This window comes from Rousettus aegyptiacus, unplaced genomic scaffold (assembly GCF_014176215.1).
Source record: "Rousettus aegyptiacus isolate mRouAeg1 unplaced genomic scaffold, mRouAeg1.p scaffold_m13_p_12, whole genome shotgun sequence".
Classification (NCBI taxonomy): domain Eukaryota; kingdom Metazoa; phylum Chordata; class Mammalia; order Chiroptera; family Pteropodidae; genus Rousettus; species Rousettus aegyptiacus.
In genome coordinates this window covers 52,258,847-52,278,134 of record NW_023416287.1, presented here as the reverse complement: position 1 = coordinate 52,278,134, position 19,288 = coordinate 52,258,847, and the positions used below count along the sequence as shown (strand labels likewise).

Here is a 19,288-nt window from a genome sequence, read left to right as displayed (position 1 = left end):
CTTTATATTTTTGTCTCCCAACCAAAATTAGCTAAAGAAACTGGTTCACTGTATCTCAAATCTAACTGGTATGTAACTTGTGACTTGCTTGAATAGAGAGGCATGAGAATGATATTAAGTGACTTCAGGGGCTATGTCATTAAAAATGTTGTACCTTGTAGCTTTTTTGATGGACACTCAAATTTGAAGCACTGAGGCACAATGTAAGAAATCTGGCTATTCTGAAACTACCATACCGGAAAGACTAAATCAGTGCTCCAGTCGACAGCCCAGCAGAGCTCCCAGCCAGCGGCCAGCATCCACTGTCAGCCACATGAGTGAAGCGTCCTTGATGTCCACTCAAGTCACACTTTCAGATGACTGCAGCCCCAGGCATTATCTGACTACATGAGAAACATAAAGGAAGAACTTCCCAGCTGAGTCCTTTCAAAATCCCCAGTCTATACATTCATGATCAAAATATAATGTTTGAGCATCTAAATTTGGGGATCACTTTAGTGCAGCTATAATAATCAAAACAAACATATAGTTCTCTATACAAATCTTTATATCTATTAAAAATAATTTTAAACTATATAAATGATATCAAATACACTAAAATATTAGATTATTGCTTCCTCCTCCCTTTTATTAAATTCAGATGGCTTGACACAGATAACCCTAGCTAAACTGGAATGTACCACATTTATTTCAATCACTCTCTTTCTCAACGGCATCAAATAATTGTTCAACTTTTGATAATGCTTTTAGGAATGAGAGTTTACACTTTGTAGCCATTTTGCCATATTTAGGTGGTTTTCAGCTTCTTTTAAGGTTTTTATTATAAGTTCTATGTAACTTTTCCTCATTAGCCTTGGTTTTACATTTGTCCTCAAAAATATACCTCTATATTTCTGTCTAAAATTCAAATTGTGATTGTGATATTTTATAAAAATATTATATATAAGAGAAACAGAAAGTTTGTGTGTGATAGCACTAAAAACAAGCTCACATTCCATGATTATTGTTGCTTGCTAATCTCTAGTCATTTATATTACTGCCTTTACAACCCAGGTATAAACTAAAAAATTCACTGATTTCATGGCAATATTGCTTCTGGAAAAAATGAATCATTTGCTAGTCTATGGCATTTTAGAATATTGTTAGATTTATAATTTAAAATGTGTTATAATCTGAATTGTTGAAAGCTCAATTGGAGAAAAAAATCAGAGAGAGCTAAACAAAAACAAAAATTAACCAATAACCGAGTTTAGGACTTTCAAGACTTCACTAGAATTTCCACAGAAATAGATGATCATTCGACCAAGGAAATAACAAATGAAAAAATTTCTAAATTGAAAAGAAATCCACATATACACATACAAAAAAAAAATGATTAACCAGCTGGTATCAAAATAAAGGTTCGTTGAAAAATTAATTGTTTGATGGAGTAATGCATAGCTTGTTAGGATTTATCTAAAATTGCTATTTAAAAACTTTCCTGGATAAACTAAAGGTGACCAAACTAAAAAAATGTTTCAATATAAAGAATTCTTTAAACACAATTTTAGTTAGTAACTTTTTATAAAACGAATTAGATAAATTGATTTACCAGAGTTACCAAATAAAAAATGTGCTAACAAGATCATAAAAGTTAATCAAAATTTATATACATTATCTAAATAGAAGTTTTATATTAATTATTTGATGCTAAAAGGAAAAGAAGTGGCCACATTAATCTATGGTATTCATATATGAATAAAATGTGCTTTTTATTATTTTAACAGATTTTTAAATTTTATTTCCTCGATAATAAATGTTTAACAGAAATTATGATGACAATTTGCTAAGTTGAAAGTCTTGTTAAAGATTCATATTTTTTACTTCCTCTTTCCTGCTGTCCCACACTACCCTATCCTGTGACTCTTAATTCATAGTTCTGGGGTTGGCCTCAGAAATCACTATTTCTAGTGAGCATCTTATGTGATTCTTCTGCCAGTGGTACCCTGATCACAATTTGAGAAAAAGCCAGTTTAAGCATGTAAAGAAAAATTTTCTGGGTCATTTGCTGATTTTATTATTCTTTGGTATAAACTTTCAATTTCTAAAAACAAAATCATTATATTTCGATCTCTTTTTTTCTAACAATGAAAATCATTACTAATTTGAGTAACTCAGTAATCATAAAACATTGAAAAAATTTTCAGATGTGCAGATACGGAAACTTGGGGCTTGAGGTTCATATGCTTATCTAATAAAAATTTTCTAGGTTTGATTTTTTAAATAAATTTTTTTCTGTCAAGTTTTTATTGAAATAGACACTTAGTTGCTCATATTTACAATGTACAATTTGATGGTTTTTTTTCAATTATAGTTGGTATTCAGTAATACATTAGTTTTAGTTGTACAGCATAGTGATAAAAGATCTGTATAATTCATAAAGTGATCACCCAATAAGTCTTGTATCCCTTTGCCCCTTACATATTTATAAAATGTTATTTACTATATTCCTTATGCTATACTTTATATCTCTATGACTATTTTGTAACTACCCATTTGTACTTCTTAATCCCTTTGCCCCTTTTCACAGACACCCCAACCCCCTTCCAATCTAGTAACCCTCAAAATATTCTCTGTATCTATGAGTTTGTTTCTGTTGTTCTTGTTGTTTTCTTTAGATTCCACATGTACATGAAATCATATGGCATTTGTCTTTCTCTGTCTGACTTTATTCAGCACAATACCCTCTAGGTCCATCATGCAATATCTTTTTCCATCCCCTTCCTTTTAGTCTGTATGTGTCTTTTAATTTAAAGTGAGTCTCTTGTAGGCAGAATATGTCAAGGTCTTGTTTTCTTATTCATTCAGCCACCCTCTAATGATTGGAACGCTAAGCTTGCATTTGAAGTACTGGTTAATAGATATGTAGTTATTGCCGTTCTTTATTCATATTTTTACCATATAATTTTTCTTCTTCTTAAAGAAATCCCTCCAACATTTCTGTAATGCTGGCTTGATGGTGATTAACTCCTTTAGCTTTTTCTTTTCTGGGAAAGTCTTCATCTGTCCTTCAACTCTAAATGATAGCTTTGCTGGATAAAATAATCTTGGTTGTAGATACTGGGTTTTCATCACTTTGAATATTTTGTGCCAACCCCTTCTGTCCTGCAGTTTCATTTGAGAAATCAACTGCCAGTATTATAGGTGCTCCCTTGTAGGTAATTAACTGCTTTTCCCTTGCTGCTTTTAAAATTCTTTCTTAATATTTAAACTGTGGTATTTTAACTATAATATGTCTTGATGTGGGCCTCTTTGGGTTGCTTTTTCTTGAGACTCTCTGAGCTTTCTGAGGTTGTATGTCTATTTCCTTCAGCAGGTTAGAGAAGTTTTCCATCATTATTTTTTTCAAATAGTTTTTCAACCTCTTACTCTCTTCCTCTGGTATCACTATGATGTGAATGCTATGTTTGATGTTGTCTCATAGGCTCCTTAAATTATCTTCATGTTTTTGGATTCTTTTTTCTTGTAACTATTCTGATTGAGTTTCCTCCACTATCTCATTCTCTATATAGGTGATTCAAACCTTCACTTCATGCACTCTGTTGATTTTCTCTAATATACTCTTCATCTCGGATAATGTGTTTTCATTTCTGACTGGTTCTCTTTTATAATTTCCTTCTCCATTTTTGTTTTTTTTTTTAATCCCTTTGTTAAAGTTCTGAGTTCAATGAGCATCCCCATAAACAGTGTTTTTGAACTCTGCATCTGATTGCTTGACTTCATTACTCCTGGATCTCTGTTCTGCTCTTTTATGTAGGACATGCTTCTTTGTCTTCCCATTTTGGTTGCCTTACTGTGTCTATTTTTATGTACTAAGCAAAGCCCCTAAATCTCCCAGTCTTACTAACATGGCTTTGTGTAGTAGGAGTCTAGTGGAACAGTTCTGAGAGGGGTTCAACTGCAGAACAAGTTAGCCCCAGCCTGTGTCCCTCTAGGGCTGCCTGGTAAGATTCAGCAAGCAATCCCCAGATGGCTGATACCTGTACTGTGCTTATAGTTGCTTCAAGAGGCCATACTAGAAACTGAGGCTGGATGCCACCAGTGATGGGTTTAGAGTCATTCATCAAGGGCACAGGGCATGCTGAGGACCCCACTGGATGTGGCTTGGGTGGTGCCGCAAATTGAGAGGGGTGGACTTTCAGGGAGCAACCTCTGTTATCCAGTTTGATGACATCTCAGCTATGGCAGTGCCTGCGCCTGCTCGCCAGGAGTGGGGAGAGCTCAACCGAGGAACAATGGATGCCACAATCACTTCTGATCCAGAGAAAGCCTCACCCCCAGCCCTAACTCTGAAACCCAACAACTCAGCATCCTTCTGTATGTCCCTGGCACCCTCCACCAAGCAGCCAACCTGGTGCTGGAGCACAGAACAAGTGAGTCTATCACCACAAAGTTGTCGAGGTTGCAGCCCCTTTAAGAAAAACATTTAAACCTGTTGGCTGCCGCTGCTGCAGCCTCTGTCTCACTCAGCCCCATCTGACTAAGTAGCCTCACATCTCCACCCCCTCCTACCACTGCAGGGCGATTTCTTATTTGTCTCTCTAGTTGTAGTGCCTCTGTTCATCCAGACCCCAGGCTACTGCTTGCCCTTTGCTCTGTGTTTTGCTGCATCCCTGGTGTGGTCGCAAGAAGGGATATACAAAGCTTCTACACTTTACACTATCATTCTCCTCCTCCTCTCAATAAATATTTAATTTTGGAGTGGTTTTAGATTTACAAAAAAATAGCAAAAATATTATAGAACATTTTAATATACTCAAAACTAGTTTTTTTCCTAAAACACCTTATCTTAGTATGGTATATTTGTCTCAACTAAAGAACATATTTTGATATGTTAATATTAATTAAGCCATACCTTACTCTTACTTACTTTTTACTTCATGTCCTTTTTGTTCCAGGATCTCATCCAGGACATGATATTTGTCATATTTCTATAGGCTCCTCTTGATTGTGATTGTTTCTCAGACTTTACATGTTTTTGATAACTGAAAGTTTTGAAAAGTATTGGCCAGGAAAAAATTAGGAAGCTTCTCTATTGGAATTTTGAGTGAGGCTTTTCTCATGATTAGAACTAGGCTATTTGTCTTTGGGAGAATGGCACAGAGATAAAGTGTCATTCTCATCACATTTCATCAAGTATATATATATATTATCAAAATGACTTGTCACTGTGGGTTTCCTACTTGAATAATTGGCTTGAGTTAGTATTTGTTAGATTTCTCCACTGTAAAGATACACGGTGTTTCTTTCTATGCTGCATGTGTTCTGTGGAAGGAAGTCACTAGATCTAGCCCAGACTTAGGTTTGAAGAGCTGTGCTCCATCTCCTTGACGGCAGCATATCTACATAAAATATTTGGAATTATTCTGTCCAGATTTGTATATCCGCTCCAATTTATTTATTTATTTGTTTATTTAATTGTTTTTATTGGTGAGGGTATTTCTTTTATACCTTTGCCTTCTTTAGGTTTTCAATGATCTAACACTTCTTTATTCATTTTATTGTTCAAATTGTTCTAGTTCCTGTCCTGTTGATATCACTACGTCAATGTGGATTATACTTTTTGTTTGCTTTTATTTTTGAGCACTTCTTTACTTTTTGGCACTAGGAGATGCTCTGGGCTCATATATATTTCCTGGCCCAGGCCTGGAAGCAACCACTCCTGCAAGAAGCCCAAGTCTTTTTATCAGAGAATATTAGAAATCAAGATCTAAGTACTAGGTTTGTTCTTAACTGATGGGGTGTCTTTTCTTTTAAGCCTTCTCAACTGACACAATAAAAAATTATGCATATATACTAACCTGTGTATCTATATATACACATCTATAACCATTTTTATTCATAACTATTTATATCTATATTAAGCTAAGCATAAGTTCTCACTGGTGTGTTTCCAACTCTAATCCACTGCCTCATGGATCTGATAGCCTCCACCCCTTGCTTGTATGTAAATCCCCACTCCAACAGTGAGAAACCTGGCTCCCATCATCTGTCATCCACTTCACCATTCAATTCCAAAATACATGTATAGTGATTTCAGAATTGTTACTCTGTACCTCCATGGGAAACCACCTAATCAACCAGAGTACATTGTTTTTGTACAGTTCCTTTTGCCTTTAATTATATAGATTCTGCTCTTTCAAAAGGTATTTAGATCAGCAATTCTCACTACTACCCCTTCAGTGAGATTATTTCATACATTTTTAATAGTTAGATTCTCTTGTCATGTTCTACATTTCATCTTGGGATCACCCAGCCTCCTAAATGATTTTTTTTTTCATTTGCATGAAGGCTTGCTTTGTTTACTGTACATTCCATGGATTTGGACAAATGCATAGTGACATATACTCATGATATAATGTCATTGAATAATTTCTCTACCCTAAAAATCACTCCTATTCTTCACCTATTTAAACACTGCTTCCCTTGCTACTCTGTGAATGAAGCCCTGGCAATCCTTGATGGGTTTGCCAACTCTATAATTCTACCTTTTCTAAAACTGCATATAAATAAAGTTATATAGGATGTAGCCCTTTCAGACTGGCTTCTTGTATTTATCAATGTACTTTTAAGGTTCATCAATATATTTATGTGACTTGATAGTTCATTCTTTATAGCTGAGTAGTATTCCACTATACATATAATTTATACCATATATTTTATTTATGCTATAGTTTATCAATTCATCTATTGGACATTTTGATTGCTTCCAGATTTGGTGATTATAAAAAAGTTTCTATAAACATTGATGTGCAGGTATTTGTGTAGAGTTTAAAATTAGTTGATTAAATACCAAGGAGCATGATTACTGGATTGTATGTTGAAGCTGTTTAGCTGTATATGAAACTGATAAATTGTCTTCCAAAGTGGTTTTAGTGCTTTGCATTCACCCCAGATATGAATAAGTTTCTCTTGCTCCACATTCTTAATAGCCACTGGTGTCAAATTATTTGATTTTTTTTTCAGCCATTCTTATAAACAGGTTGTGTTTATTTTGATGTAATTAACATTTTCCTAATGGCAAATGCTTTTGAGAATCTTTTTATGTATTTGATATTTGTATGTCTTTTCTGGAGAAGAGCCTTTTCAGATCTTTAACATGAATTTGTTCTTTTTGTTTGTTTTCTTTAAAAAGTTCTTGGTCTATTTTGGATACAAGTCTTTTATCAGATATGTGTTTTTAAAGTATTTTCTCCCAGTCAGTGCCGTGTCTTCTGATTTAAAACAGTGTCTTTTGCAGAAGTTCTAATTTTAATAAGATCTAATATATAGATTTTTTTTCTTGTGTTGTTTTTTTATGTGACTTTTTTGTGTTTTAAATGATTAAAAAGAGCTTTACTCTCCATTTAGCGATACTTACTTATATAATGCTTTACTTGTATAAATATATTTAGAGTAAAAAAATAGCATTGATATGTATTTAAATATTTTTATGTAAATTATTTTTCATAATACAAACTTTTTCTTATTTTTAAAAGTTCATTAATAAGGAGGTTTAGAAAATCAGTTTCTTTCCATTGGAAACAGTATTTTAAAATCTGTATCATTTCTAAAATCATTTATGATTAAAAGTCCTAATGAAAGTAGCATAGCTTTGAACTCAGAACAAACTTAGACTAATTATTTTCTATTTTAATTTTCTATATTAATGATCATTTGTAATCCATTTACTAGATTACTGCTTTCTAAGCATCAGTATTTACACTATCCTTACACAATTTTTAGCTGTATGTGTATCCCACATAAATATTTGCTTATTCTATATTTTACTTTTTATTAAGATGCTTGTATTTAAAATAACTTTATATTACTGTGGTACATTAAAATGTTCTCACTCGTCATAAGTAGAGTAACTGTGAATGATTAAAATCAAGTTTTTATGTTAAGAATACATATGTAATGCTAAATCTCAATTTTCAAAATTGCATAACTAAAATTACATAATGAGAAAATGATCATTTTTAATTAATTAGTGATAAGGGCACATTTTGTTCAGCATAAAGTGAAGATAAAGTTCCTCAAATAATTTTACTTTTTAAAGTCTTATGTTAACTAAATAAAATTTTCATATAATCAGAAAACAAAATATTACTTATATCTCTTATATAGTTGAATACTGAGAATTTCTAAAAAGATATGTGACCTTTATTAGACTTTTATTTCAAATTGCCATCTGAAGTAATTCACAGAATGAATGAATATAGTTATATCAGTACTTTGCCCACATGCAATAAGAAAAGGATTCATTCTCAACTCACGAGTGCCTTCTGACTGGGAAAAAAGTTTATTCAGAACTTTTCTCAAATGTTTCGAGCTCCTTTTTTATAATAATCCATGTTGTTTTTAAGCAAAATCTTCAAAAAATTTAGAAGCAGTTTAGACAATATCTATCTGATCAAGGATATACACATACTTCTAATTAGGTGATGCTTAGATTCTTTTTGGCTTTATACATATATGAAGTTAATTTATAAGGAAACTATGGTTTCATTAAGGAGTTCACAATATTGTTTCCTGTGATCTTGGCTCGCACCTCAATGCTCTCTTGAAATTCAGCCATGTGGCTTGCCCTGGTGATTGGCATAATGTGGATCACTTAAGAACCAATGCATCATACATAGTTATTATAATATTATTGAGTATATTCTCTATCACTTTGTAAGGAATATATGCAATCACTTTGTTATACCCCTGAAATTAATATAATAAAGTATGCTAACCACAATTAAAAAATAAATTTTAAAAAATTGAAAAAAAAAAAAAAGCCAATACACAATTCCTTATATTTCTATGCTCCTGGTGTGGTAATTGGCAAAGTTTTAAGAATGGCAATCTGTCACATTGGGGTCTAAAATGAAGGTCACCATTGTGGAATGGAGCTCTAGTCAAACTGAGAAGGACACATAATTATGGTTTGCAAGTTAAAGAATATGGGGGACTGTTTATTGTCAAAGCTTGATCTAGACAATCCTAACACACACATTTATATTTTTCAAATGAGCAGATATAAGTCAAAAAGTTAATTTGTAAATTCCTACATATAATTCTTACTGATTAAATATTTCTTCCAGAGGAACTTTAAATTCTAATTACCTGATTAAACACCTAAGACTTTCTGAGCGAAAGTCAACATGCTTCAAACAGCAGTTATTTCTAAACATACCTCATCTCTTCAAAAAGAGTCAAGAATTTGGAGGTCTACCTTTAATATAAATCACGGTATTAACAGATTAAAAATTTCCTAAATATGTCACAAAAAATCCCTTAGTATTCAACACAGAATATAATTTGTTTGTTTTAATAGCTTAAATGCTTAAAACATGTTTTCCTAACTTAAGACCAAACACATCTTTAGTGTCAGAGCTTAACCCAATATATCGTATTTAGTCTATGTTATTATTGGGGATTAAGTTGTCAATTCATTTAGAAATCTCTAATGATACCTATTTCCAATGCTTGGCTGAAAAAATGGTCTTCATGGAATTTTTAATTCGCTCCTATTTGAAAAACAGTTCTTAATGAATTATATGTTGCCATACTTAATATAGCAGCCATTTCTTTGATTTCTGCAATATCTAGAATATAAAACCAACTTTACTTTTTGATGAAAACACTTTATCGATAATTTTATTTGTTCTATTCCCAAACATCACTTTCATTATTTTTTCATAGCAAATTTACTAAAGATCCTGCCAATACTTCAACATCTCCAGTCCTGTGTTTAAATGTGACACAGTATGCAACTACACCAAAGCTTTTGCATTTGTTCCCTGTCACAATACACTTATTAGGACACGCTTGAATATCGTTATGCTTAATTTTAAATATTTGATAGATTCCCATTGGTATTTTTTTTGAGTACTTCAAAATTATGCTCAAAGTTGATTAGTTTAATTATGTCTCAAAATATATAATTCAAAATAGAATAGAATAAATTATATCATCAGTTCACAAAAATAAGAAACATCAAATATTTCTATATTGTTTTGATTTTTAAATTGAGGTATAAACTGACATAACATTTTATCAGTTGCAGATGTACGACATAATAATTTAATATTTGTATATTATGTGAAATAATCACAATAAGTCTAGTCAACATCTGGCACCATGCAGAATTAAAAACACATTTTTTTTTGGTCTATGGCAATGCTACCCTGAATGTGCCAGATCTCATCTGATCTTGGAAGCTAAATAGGGTCAGGCCTGGTTAGTACTTGGATGGGCGACCACCTAGGAATACCAGGTGCTGTAAGTGATAAATAAATCCTAAAATAGATATTTTTTGCTTATGATGATGACTTTTAAGATTTACTTCCTTAGAAACTTTCAAATACATAATACAGAATTGTTAATTATAGTCGATATGCTGTATGTTACATCCCCATGACTTGTTTTCTGAGAATTGGACCTTTTGATCCCCTTCATCCATGTCACCCACCCTCTATCCCCTGTCTCTAGCAAGCACCATTCTGTTCTCTATATCTATGAACTTTTTTTTATTATTGTTTGTTTTTTATATTTTTCATATAGGTGAAATCATAAGGTATATGTCTTTCTCTATCTGACTTATTTTACTTAGCATAATGTTCACAAGATCCATCTATGTTGTCACAAATGGCAAAATAGCATTCTTTTTATGGCTGAATAATATTAAAATATATATATGTTATTAATATAACATTTATATTAATATATGTATATACATATGTATAATATTACTGTGTGTATACATATATATGTGTATGTGTATGTATCCATTTATCCATCTATAAACACAGGTTTATAGATGGATTTTCCATATCTCACTATTGTAAATAATTTTGCAATGAATATGAAGGTACATATATTTTTTCAAATTAGTGTTATCAGTTTTTTTTTAAATAAATACCTAAAAGTGAAATTGTTGAATAATAATTTCTTGAGAAAGCTCCATACTGTTTTCCATAGTGGCTGCACCAATTTACATCTCCATCAAGAGTGTACAAGGGTTTTTTCTCCACATTCTCACCAATGCTTATTTCTTGTCTTTTTGATAACAGCCATTCTAACAGGTATGAGTGCTATTTCATTGTTGTTTTGATTTTGCATTTCTCTGATGATTAATGATGTTGATCATCTTTTCATGTATTTATTGGTCATTTGTATGTCTTCTTGGGAAAAATGTCCACTCGTATCTTCTGCCCATTTATAATTGGATTTTTTTTTGCTTTTGAGTTGTATGAATTTTTTATATATTCTATTACCCCTTATCAGATATATGATTGGCGAATATTTTTGCCTATTCAGTAGGTTGTCTTTTTCATTTTGTTGAGGATTTCCTTTACTGACCAGAAGCTTTTCAATTTGGCACAGTCAACTATTTAAATATATTTTAATGACATTTTAGGTTTTTTATAGGTGATATTTATAAAACACTATGGAATTTATTTAGCCCTCACAAGAGACAAATAAAAAACAAAAACCAACAAAATTACCAATGACAGGTCTGATTCTATTTACAATTACGTATAATTTTAAGCATTTTTTAATCATCAATGACTGCTACCAGAAGTGAAAAAATAGGTAATAATATTTTTACAAAGTCAATATTTAATAATCCGGAGTCCAACCAATTTTCATACTTTGCTTCCTTTCAAAAAATTATGATGAATGTTTCAGTGTCTGTAGGCTTGAGACATTCAGTGGGTAGGCCTGAAATTTTAGGATGAGTCTACTGTCTCTGTGGATTCACTCTGGGCACTTCCTCCAGAGTAGCAATATGTTGGGGATCACAACAGCTATCTTTGTTTCTATAACACATTGATTTAATGCTTCACAACAAGCAGTCCAAAAACCTAATATATTTAAATAACCACCATCTATTATCTTCAGAATCCTGTAGTTTGGCAAGAGTTCTGGATGGATCTTTGGCTCTTCTTATTTGAGGATTCTCATGAAGCCATATTTGTTGCTGGTTGGGCTAGAATGTCCAAGATGGTTTCACTGACTTGTCTGGTGGCCTGATGTGAATGGTTCTAGAAGATGGGGCTCACTTGTGTCAAAGGGATTGCTGGGCCTCTCTCAATGTAGTTTTAGGGCCTCTCCTATTAGTTTTCCTCTGGTAGTCTCCCAAAATTGTTCTCTTCAGTAGATTGACTTTCAGAACTTACAAAAGTTGAAAAACAGAAGATACAAAGTTTTTAAGGTTTAGGCCTAAAATTGATGAAAATATAACAATGATGAGATAAACAGGAATACTGAAAGAGATAGTTTATTCAACAATTCATTCAAAAAGAATGTTTTAAGTGAATGTTTTAGAAAGGCATGTAACAGACACTGGCCCACAGCAATTATAAAATACAGACACATACATGTCATCAATTGCCCTGGCTCTACAACAGGGGATGGATATTGATATAGACCTATTTCTGCTTCCTGGGAGTGAGTCTTTTAATCACATAGCTTTGTCCTCTGGATTCCTTGTTCTGATTTCTGAGTTTAGTCTTCTTTTTCCATAAGAAATGGCCTATGTGGGCAGTTTAAGGAAATTTCTCAGTCTGCTTTCTGTTTTTGGAGTTATAGGGCTCAGAGGTCTCTTTTCTTCTTTAACGGTCTCTTCACCCTTTAGTACGAGCTACTAGACCCTAAATGAATGTTTTAAGCCATCTATGTATTATGTTATAATTCACTGCATTAGACAGAAGCATAAGCACAAATCTCTTTAAGACAGCCTCCTCTCTACTTAGGCAATAGGTCAGCTTGCTATAGAATAATTCTTAGGTATTCTCTTAGCTACTTTATTATCTATTGAAGATAATCTATGAGAAATTCCCTTAGATCTTTAGAAGATATGGCCTGCATACCTTTCCTTAAATTTTTCTGAGATTTTAACAAAAGGTCTTATAGGTGCAATCTAGATCCGATCTTTACCTGAGGTTACATTTTATTATAGATGTGATCTTTTCATTGAGGCCAATTATTATTCTGAGAGTCTTTGGGACTCCAGTTCCAGGAGATATGTGGAATGAGAAACATTGTATTCAAGAGTTAGCAAGCCCCAGTTTCATTATATCCCTTCTAAATTCTGTTTGCAATCTGAACAGCTTTTTAGCTTATCTCAGGCCTCCTATACTTTATAAAGGGGGCCAAAATAAATCAATTGGCACTTTCAACTTTCTGCCTAGAAATCTCCACAACTAAATCTAAGTTCCTTACATACTTTTCTGTCTTCTACATTGTCTCAAGCAGCTGTTTTGTTAATATTTTATTATTATATAACTTGTGTTCCCTTCCCTCCAGCCTCCTATTGTGATTTCCATTCTACCTTTCCAGACTTCATCAACAATACCTTCGGGCCCTTTTAGTCACTACCTGCTAACAAAATTAATATCACACTTTTTGCTATCACGGTACCTATTTTTTTATACCAATTTTTGTTTTGGTTATCTACTGCACTGTAATAAATCAACCCCAAACTTAATGTCTTTTAAAAAAATCAATTTTACTGTTTCTTATGATTCAAGAGTTAACTCATGATCAGCTGGAAGTTTCTTCTACTGTCTTACTCAGTGTCTGTTTTGTGGTTACAGTTAGATGGTACTAAGGTTGTAACCTCTGTGATAGCTTTATTCATGTGCTTGGTGCATCAGCAAGGACAGATGGAAGTCTGGGCTCAGCTGCGACACTGGAGTGATGGACCTCTCTACCCATGTGGTTCCAGAACTTCTGCACTTCCACATGGTCTTGCCACAAGGTGTCCCAGTGAGGAAACCAGATTCCTTAATTGGTGGCCCAGACTTTTCTAAACCCCCCAAAATAAAGGGGTCAGATCTTCTTAAATATTAGGTCTGGAAATGACATATCACTTCTGCCTTAGCCCATTGGTTAAAGCAAGTCATCCAGATTCACTGTGGCAGGCAACTAAACGATGGCTTGAAAATAGAAAGAAATGGTTCATTGGGGATCAATTTTATAGACCAGCTATTCCACAAAAGTTAAATATGTTACTATTAGAATGTTGGTCTCTGAACTACCTAAAATAATATTTTGTTCCATTAATGGTATGCAATCCACTTTTGGGGGGGGAAACATTGCCTTAGCTGTATTACCATTGCATCATATATTTACCTAGATCGCCAACACATGATAAACACTTAGAGCAATTTAAATAGTACAATGTAGCATGAAATTATTTAACCATCTTTTTTAAGATGTTGTAGTTATTAATAAATTGCTTCTTTCTCTTTTTGATTAATGCACTATATACACTACATATTCTAGTCACAATAGAGTAGCTTCCTGCAAGTAATATGATAAAAAATGATTGAGACAGATTGTTGAAGCCTTCTTTAAGAGAGTTCAAAGGCACTTAATAATCTGAAGAGATAAGTAGATGATATCTATTGGTTAAGAATAGAGTGGAAAATATGACAATAATTTATTTTTAACAAAATAATATGTTTCTTTAAACAGCCAAGAAAACAGCTCTGAAAGTGCCTGAAGCTTATTTATTCTGCTGTTTGAAGTAAAATATCATTTTAAAATAAGCTTTACAGAAGAAAACAAATAAGTAGCAGAAACTTAATATTTGTAATTTGTCTTCAAAACACATCATTAAATTGCACCAAAAGTGAATTTATTAGAGATGGCAAGTAAGTTATTACTGTTGCAAAATGCAACCCTTCCATTGATCTGCTATTGACAATATTTCCTACACATTTTCCTTACTGCTTACAATAAAATGTTACAAGAAAAAGATAAGTTGAGGAAGGAACTACTACACAAAAAAGAACCAGAATTTGATGACTGGGAAAATTCTCAACCTATTCAAATATTTTGCTCTGGAAACAGAGCCAAGGGTATATCTGGTTAATCTTTTAGTGAAGAGATTAGGTTTGTGACTCCTAGATCCATCCAATCTACTGTCCCAGCAGAACACACTTCCAGCTTTGACTGAGAGGGAGTGGACATGTGCAGTAAGGAGCTGCCATGTGAAGAAGACACAGAGATTAGACAGACTTGTGGTGACACAGACTGAAGTTACACAAATAAAAGCCCAGGAACACCAAGGATTTCTGGCAACTATGAGAAGAAAGAAAAGAGAACAGGGCCCTGCCAGCACTGTGATTTTAAACTTGTAGGATTCAGAACTGTGAGAGAATAAATTTGTTTTAAGCCATCTGGTTTATAGTGATTTTCTATGGCAACCCTAAGTAATGAATACAGGGAGTTTGATGATGATGAAATCTGAATTCTTTAGAAAAAAAGATATCAGTCAGTAAGACTTTAGACAAAAGCCTAAACATGAATTTCCAGTTGGTCACTACACTATAATCAGATGAAATTAAAAATCAAACAAAATCTCACAGAAAGGTTGATATTACTCCTTTACAATTGTGTAAGACAATGACAGTGGTGAGAAATGTATTTTCCATTTAAGTTTCTCAAAATGTTAACTCCTACCACACATGATACATTCTGATTTGTTCTATTCTATTCTATTCTATTCTATTCTATTCTATTCTATTCTATTCTAATTATTTTTCTTTGATCTTGTAAAAGATGGCTGACTGCGACCAACCAAATTGATTTCATGTCTCAATCAGGGAAAGTAATTTGTATGGAAACTACTACTCCAGAACTTAAAGACATAGAGCCAAAAGTAGTCTGAAGTTAACTAGGAACAAACATGATTGCATTTTCTTAATTTATGTTTTGTTCTTGTCTGTTCCTCTTGATATTATAAAGTCTTCTAACAGAAAAAATATTGAAGAATATTTATCAGTATGGTACATAAGACACAGAACCTTCTATGAATAATTTGACATATGTTCATCTATTATTTTCATATTCATTATGTAAAGAGAACAGGAAGGTTTTCAATCTGTCCAAATGTTTATGAATAAATGTTATCATCTTGATAAACCTTTCCAAGTAGTAAAATAGATAAAGCAACAGACAGATGTGTATTGATGCCATGCAGTCCAGGCACAGACTTAGTTCTTGTTTATGAGAAAGAGCATGAGAAAACCATTTAAATTAGAGAGAATTTGCATTGACTTCAAGAAAATAGTGATTGTCAGTGGCAGGACATTAGTAGCAATCTACTCCTGAGCTATGGATGTTACCATGGACACCAGTGCAGTACAGAAAATTATGAGTGGGAGAAAAAGAAAATGATGAGAACCAAAAATAGTTTCTTTACATAAAGTATGTATTTCTGAAAGGTAATTATTTACTTGTAATTTTCTTACTGTTTCCTTTCAGACTTTGATCTTCTAAAATGTCAAAGTGCCTCCTAGTAGGAGCAGAAAAGAAAAATCTTGATATAACTATTATTAACAGTTATTTCTATTCTATCCTATTTTTTTTTGTCAATTTGTAAAAACATGTGATGTTTACAAAAATGATTAGAAGATAAATGGGCTGTCCTATAGAATAAACAATCTTATGAACAGTTTCCCCCTTCAATGTTATGTAATGTTTGTTATGGTAGAAATACAAATACCATAATCTTACTTTTGAAGAAATAATTGCAACTGTCATTTATCTCTTTTCAAATACTTTATTTATACATTTATAATTTCGTTTACTTTATAGATAATAATATGAAATAATAATGACATTCTGAAATAAATGTGCACAGTATTTGTAGAATGTCATAGTACTCACAAATTTACTATTGTATTCAGAGACTCTGATGAAAAAATTTTTACATTTTGGTAGCATGATGTATGTATGAAATGGAAGATAAGGCCATAGAACAATGTTCCACAAAGAAAAACTAGAACATCATCAGAACAGAAAATATGTCAGAGTTTAATCAGAGAAACAGAACTAGTAGGTGTGTGTGTGTTCTGTAGATTTTTTTTTCAGGGGATCGGTTCATACAACTATGAGAGCTTGTTAAGCAGTCTAAGACTAATGTCTCCTCATAGATCTCCTCCTTCTAGAACTTGAAGTTGACAGGGCAAAGTCAAAATAAGTATGAATGCAAATGGGCAAGGCCAAAAGCAGAATGGAATTCATAAGCATGAGTTATAAACCCACATGAATAGACAGAATCCATGTCTTGTATTCTCTGGCCTTGGTAATGAGGGAATCCTGCAGAACTCATGACCTTAGTTTTCTGACTCCTACACAGACACATAGTGTAGAAGTCAGAAAACTAAAGGAGTTCCAGGGAAAGGTGGAACACTGACATGTTCAGCTACTGCTTCATGCCTATCAGGTGAGTCATACAATTTACAACATGTGTGAGCTACAAAATGCTGCTCCTTACCTTCTTTCCAAATAGTGTAAGACATCTTCTGAAGTCTACTCGTGTGTCTTAGTTAGTCTTTCCAGGCATGAGTAAACCTTTCAATAAAATAATAAAATTTTTTTGAAAACGAATTAGTAGCTATGTAAACATAAATTTATTTAATAATACTTGAAAAAAATGTAGAAGGTATAATATATGCGACTAAATTATTTTCTAACTGGTAAAATGTATCACTAGGTACCAGTGGCTACATATAAATTGTCATTTCTCTGTCCTCATATATATAAACATTCCACTAAGAAAAAAGATAACCTGTTTCTCATTACTCTATCTCCTGCAGATTCATAGTTATATTGTTATCATCATTATTATAATATACAGGTTTATGACATTTATATTTTCTTTAATCATAGTTTCATAGTTAGCCTTTGATTCATATGAAACAACTCAATGCTGATAACTTAATTATTGGATGTTTAATAATATATGTTTCTTGATTTGAGTCTTGAATGGTAACTAGCTGGGCAAAAGTGTCTTTCATTAGAATTTTAGATATTTAATGATCTCATCTTTGACTATTCAGTGAAGAAGTGTGAGACCAAACTAATCTTTTGTTCAGAATCCCATACAATTATTACATTATCCTTAAAGTCCAATAATTTTACTAATTTATCCACTGATAGTCATTATTCCATATCATTGTACCTTTTGTTCTCTTTTCCTCTATATCAGGAAAGTTTTCCTCTATAACTTATCTTCCATTTGTTCTATTTTGTTTAGTAATACCAGATGCTGACTATGTTTGGCCATTGCTCCATTTTTCTGTCTTAACTTTTTCAACATTATATTCTTTTCTAGTCTGTATGGCTTAAATATCTCAAGCCTATCCTTTGGATCTCTATGTTTCCAATGATGTTTAATCTCCTTCTTATTGCTTTTGAGCATGATTTATTTCTATTATGATTTAATTTTATATTCGCTTCTTTTATCGGAGCTCTACCAGCTCATAAAAAATTATTGAGTAATGTATCATATATAAAATGACAGTTTAACATATAAATACATGATTTAAGTAATGATAATGATAATAAAAACACCCAAGTATCAGCTTTCATACTTAATAGAACCAAACCAATGTTTTGAGAACTTGGTGTATCTCTCTTTTCACATTCTTCCAAATTAAATAAACTTGTTAATAAAATTATAGTTAGTAATTCTCTTGTCTTACAATTTAAAATTTTAAAGTTTTAAAATACACCAATATATTCCTAAATTATTTGAATACTTTGGGGTTTTATTTAATAAGCATGGTACTTGCAAAATATGAAGCTATAAGGCTATTGGAATGGAAAGCAAATTTGGAAATATATTAGAAGATGAAAAGTGTTAAAATATACAATGAAAAAATTAAAGTTAACCCCCAAAATAGTGACGAAGCTTCAGTCTAAAAAAGTGAAAGAATTTGTAATAACTTATAAATACCAAAAGATGCCATTTTACAATTAAGTTATTCTGTAATAATAAATAATAAATAGGGCACAGAATTTTATAGGTATTAAAGTAATTTCAGAAGTACTTGTTATAGTTTAGAAACTTAGTCTTGTTTTCTGTATAATTAAAATTTTTTTCACATTTTATTTTTTCATTAGTTTCAAGTATATAGTACATTGATTACACATTTTATATAGCTTATAAAATGGTCCCTCTGATTACTCTATCACCCATCTGGCTCTACACATTAAAAAGAGTATGTGAACAAAATATAAAATTCAGTACTCATTTTTACTGTGGTGGTTACTGTTGTGACTCATTATGACATCTGTTGAAATGAACTAATTAAGTATTTTAACAACTCTATCTCTAAATGTCTTAAGGTGTTTTTACTCTTGCATTTGTAACTTATTTAGACATTTTGAATGACTCATTTTGGCTCTTTCAGATGAAGATATTTAGATAACATACATTTGTACTATAGAATGCTAATATTTGATCAAGGTTTTATAA

General features: G+C 32.2%; 1 pseudogene; it reads left to right on the top strand.

The window, feature by feature from the left end:
• The first annotated feature begins 10,178 nt into the window (after window positions 1-10,178).
• On the top strand, window positions 10,179-10,297 carry LOC118610333 (annotated as a pseudogene).
• The last annotated feature ends 8,991 nt before the right edge of the window (window positions 10,298-19,288 follow it).